The 4,967-nt window shown below is 35.2% G+C and overlaps 1 long non-coding RNA gene across 1 annotated transcript; it reads right to left on the reverse strand.

Moving 5' to 3' along the window:
• Window positions 1–3,756: 3,756 nt before the first annotated feature.
• LOC105394936 lies at window positions 3,757–4,590 on the reverse strand. Its single transcript, XR_005254835.2, has 2 exons — window positions 4,058–4,590; window positions 3,757–3,877 (listed from the first exon to the last, which is right to left on the reverse strand). It is a non-coding gene; the product is annotated as an uncharacterized LOC105394936 (long non-coding RNA).
• Window positions 4,591–4,967: the final 377 nt, after the last annotated feature.

Raw genomic sequence — 4,967 nt, forward strand, 5'->3', positions numbered from 1 at the left:
GATCAAAAAGTCCAGCAATAAATCCGGTAGGCGCACGCTTATTAAAATTCGAACAAAAAGGTGGAACAATCACGGACGCCAAAGAGGATCCATCGCGGCGCAATTAACAACCTCGTACAAAGGAGGTCGCACAGCGCAGCGCGCTTCAGCAGGGCCTCTCTAGCTTAGCAAAAAGTATTGAACAACAGCTGCTGTCATACAAATAGGTAGAGTCTTGGTTAGCGCAGCAGAGCTCCGAAACTTCGTTTTCCGTAAGCTAGAGTGAGTCCCCGGCTCTAATACCCTTTCGTGCGCAGTGAGGTGGACGCTCGCAAGATTTCACTCACAAAAGGAACTGCAATTATTCTTTTTTCTCGTCTGCGGCCAGTTGACTCGATGAATGCAAGACTTTGAGACTCTTTAAGCGCTACGTCAGCTACGTGTCTTTTTGAAGCGCTTTTTATTGAGTTGTAGAACTATTGTAGGTTGCACAAAAGGTGCACTGGTATTCAACAAATCTATAGGATCGTTTTAATTAGGTCTTCTATACGCTTAAATTTAAGGATAATGAAAAGATTAAGTACTTAGGATAAAAGGTGAAAACAATTTCCAATTTTTAAGGTATGCGATGATGAGATCTCTTAAAAAATTACGTGGAAATTTTACGATACCCTCGTAAAAGTATGCTGTAACAAGATGGAAACGGCGCGTAGAAAATTCATGAATTCTTGTTTTTTTTTTCAATAAAGTTTTAGTAGCTACCTTCTTAATCCTCTAGCTTTTAGTAAACTACTTTGTTGTGATTACATATAATTATCATGAACATTGAAAAAATATGATAAATTTTGAACTGGACTAGAAATAGTGTGAAGGAGTAAGTCGTAATCTCATTACGTTATAAGCATATTATCATAGCGATTGCAATATTTTCTGTAGACTTTTTTGAAACTGGTGTAGATTTGACCTCACGTTCTTTCATAGTGCAAGGGTTTTAAGTCCCTCAATTGACACGCGCACTCGAGGGAAGGAGCTGCGCGGCCGTGAGTCCCCACTGAAATTAGCAGGGTTATAACACTTGTACCTGCAGGTGCTGTCACAAAGCCAGGGTTTACAAGGTGTTGCAAAAGTAGTATACCAAGTGGAAAGAAGGAGGGGTGACTCAGTGGCTCGTTCCAAACAATTTTGATCTATAATTTAGTTAAACTTTTTTGTTTTTTTTTCTACTTTTTTAGTCACATAACTTGGTGTGGAGAGTAAGTCACATATATTTTTCATGATTTTTGTAAAAAAAAGTATATATATTTAGCTTACTATAACTCTTGTCTACTAAATTATTTGAAACAGACAATATACATAAACAGTAGGCATGCATTGTTATTCCAAGAGCGTATTGTTATATTGCGTCCTACTGTTCATTATTTTAACATATTCCCTCGCTTCCACAATAAACAGTAATAGTTCAGCCCAACCCCATCCTTATAAAGTATCCAGTCCCCTGAAAATATCAAGTTCCACAGCGGTCATCACAATTTGTCAGGATATCTCGTGCTCCAGCAGATCTCTCCTCATGTTTTATTCATTTAAACTGATCCGGAGGCCTCCACTACAAGTTAGCAATGCTAAAGCTATCCTGACGAGTCTGCGACTGTCCCAGCTACTCGTTGTCTACGACGTAAAAGTAAAGTTATTTTTGTATCGCGTTTAGATTGTTTCGTGCCCAAGAATGACATTTATTTGAATGTAGGTATGTTTGTTTTCCCTATGACCTCACGTCTTCACAAAACTACATACCTAGCTGCCATTTTGTGATGCTCATTTGCATAACATAAATATCGGGATATAAGGTTTCTATTGAATTAAACGTAACTAACTAATTAAACATAATAATGGTATCGATTCTGAAGGGCACATTCTAATTTTAACGCTGTCAAAAAACGCTTACATTCCCTCTAAATTTATTTGGCATTCTGAAGGCACCGTTTATCTCCAAAATTAGAGACGTCACTTTAAATTTTGAATCTGACAGCGTTAAAACTATTCAACTTAGGTTAGATGGTCGAATTGGTATTCTGAAGGTCGCATTTTTAGCGATGTCAACGTAAAATTAGCAACGTTCTTCCTAAATTTAAAAGGGGTCTGGAAAGGTGCCTCTTAAAATTATACTAAAATTTCTAAAAGTAAAACCGTGAAATATATGGGAAATCGTTGTTGTAGGTGCATAAATATGGATTTAATCTGGAGTTTAGGTCTTCCTTAAGTAAGTTAAGCAAATTTCAGTGATATAAGTGTACTGTTTTATGGAGAAATAAATATGTGAAATTACCCCTTATTTGTGTTATTTTTACCAACCCTGAGAGTACAAATTGTGACGAAAATCAACCAAAGTAGGGCTCTTGTTGATAGGATGCTTCCTTATGTAAGTACCTTATTAGGTAGGTACAATAAAACTTAATTATTCCTTGTGTACAGGTAGAATATATTTAATCTATTTACTAACCTAAAATAAAGCTGAAAATGGATTAAACTATGTATCTAAGTATAGGTAAGAAGTTGCTTACTATCAACAGGCTACGTAGGTACTTTAAAAAGGTATGTAAGTAGGAGGAATCATTAAGTTTAGGTTACCTATCTTGATTACTGAAATAGAGGTGAGTACCTAGGTAAGTAGGTTTTTTTATTATTACTTATGTAAGTATCATAGGACTCTACATATCTTCTCAAAGAAAAGTACCTACTTACTTACCTACCTACTACAAAACTTCTTATCAAAATCCTGTTGCCTATGATAAGATGAACAGTAGGGCTAATTCTTAATAATTGTAATGATTATGATCAGTACATATCTTTCTAACTAGCTAATAATAAAGCAGGTAGATGTACTTGGCTCAATTTGAGTATTCTTACCTAAGTATAATGATTATCATAACATAGGAACTAAAGAGTAAAGTAATAGGAACCTATACTGATCAGGTCATCTCCCCCATATATCCAAACAAATTAATGTTTATGATGTTGGCAGCAATAAAACTTTTTGCATTGTTAAAGTAACCAAAAGTCAATTTTTGAAATAATTAATAGAGGGGGTTTGTTAGCTTTATTAACTAAGTTTATTCACTGCCAACTAAGTTTTATTACCACTAGAAAATGAAAGTAACACAATTTAGAGAAGCTTTATTTCATTTTATAACATAGTCACATGTATCTATCAAAGTTCTTTTGTATGAAATATAATAATCTTGTTTATTATATGCACTGACGAGTCTTGGAAGAGGTCGCTTCGAGAAGACAAGATTTTATAATCCTTCCTGGGTTTCAAGTTAGTTCTGTAACAATAATAATATGATAAGTATATGAATAACATTAACTAAATTGAATAATTTATAATATTTTTCACTACATCACATAGTGCACTGCATAAAACAAACTGTATGTATAGGTAGGTTGGTACCAAGATAGACTTTGATGCAATCAGCGGTAGACAATTAATAAGACTGGCTAATCGTCTCCTGCCCACTGGACCGACAACCTTAGGCGGGTAGCCGGTAGTGGCTGGATGAGGAAGGCCGAGGATAGAGTGTTGTGGCACTCCTTGGGAGTGGCCTATGTCCAGCAGTGGATGATTATGGGCTGATGATGAATCGTTTCACCGCTAAGAGAGATTGAAGTACTTAAGTATCTTTAACACTCAATCATTTAATTTTGTAAATTTTGTAAGTAAGTACTTACATGGGTTTTTCTTTTTTTTCACTCTATTACATAGTAAGTATAAATACTAACCTTCTGTTTAGGTAACTTAGATAGTCTGAACGGGAATGCGACTGGATCCTTTCATACTTGTTGATGCAGGTGTTGTGTTTCATATAACTTGCTGGCTGATGTTTTAAGGTTATGTTTGCATCTGAAATTATAAAATATTTCGTAAGCAAATATACACGAATAAGCAGAATATGAATAAGGTGCGAATTTCTCATTTTATATAATGGATTTGAACAAAATCTTCGTAACAATCAACACGAATTCCAAAGACGAATCCGTCAAGTTACATGTACTTAAACATTTCACTATGTTTATGGCTTACCTTATAGGAAAACTTGTGTAATGAAAACCTTTGTAAGCAAGTAGCTATCACGGATAATTTAAGATCTTTCGTATCGTATTTATCACCATCGAATTTTTTCCCGGCAATCGGAGAAAGAAAACAATGAAAAAGTCAATGTATTTTTTTGGGGTTGCCAGTAATTTATTTCTAAATTACCTATAATGAGTCACATTGGAAACACTAATAGTTATGCTTTTCACGATAATAATAGGCTGTAAATGCATTTAGTATATTTTTAAATATATTTTTAACATGTTTTTATGTATTTAAAGTAAATTAAGATTTAAAAAATAAAATAACGACTATATTTCCATGATATCTATATTTCGCTGCCATCATTTGGTATTTGTCCTAAGTATGGGAACACTCATTTTAAAGACGTCAAATCAGCCTATTAAATTTAGTTGGCCGTTAAAATCGTTGCCTTCAGAATAGCAAAAATTAGCGCTGTCAGTTAAATTTAGAAATTTTAGCTCATTTTAAAATTAGGAAGTGTGCCCTTCAGAATCGATACCAATAATTAATTATGTACCAGTCAATAGCTGCGCTTTGTGCATTCTAGATTTTGCCAGTAATTATATTCCTATTAACGAGCGGAATTTCACTGACTTCATGAACACAAAGCGACTAGTAAATTAATACAGCAGGCAGCAGCTCTACCCAATAATAGAATATTTGCTGTTGTAATAACACAAGCGCGTACCCGCCGAATCAGAGACAGACGAATCCGGAACAGACAATACAAACAAACAGCGATGTAGGCGGAATCCGGTATAATTGAGTGTGGCGGGTAAATATGGGCCAGGACTCGGCAGTAGGGACTCGAGATTCACGACTCGGGAAGTGTCTAATTAAGTCGCACATCCGGCTAATGATGCGGCCGCCGATG

Source organism: Plutella xylostella, chromosome 5 (assembly GCF_932276165.1).
Source record: "Plutella xylostella chromosome 5, ilPluXylo3.1, whole genome shotgun sequence".
Classification (NCBI taxonomy): domain Eukaryota; kingdom Metazoa; phylum Arthropoda; class Insecta; order Lepidoptera; family Plutellidae; genus Plutella; species Plutella xylostella.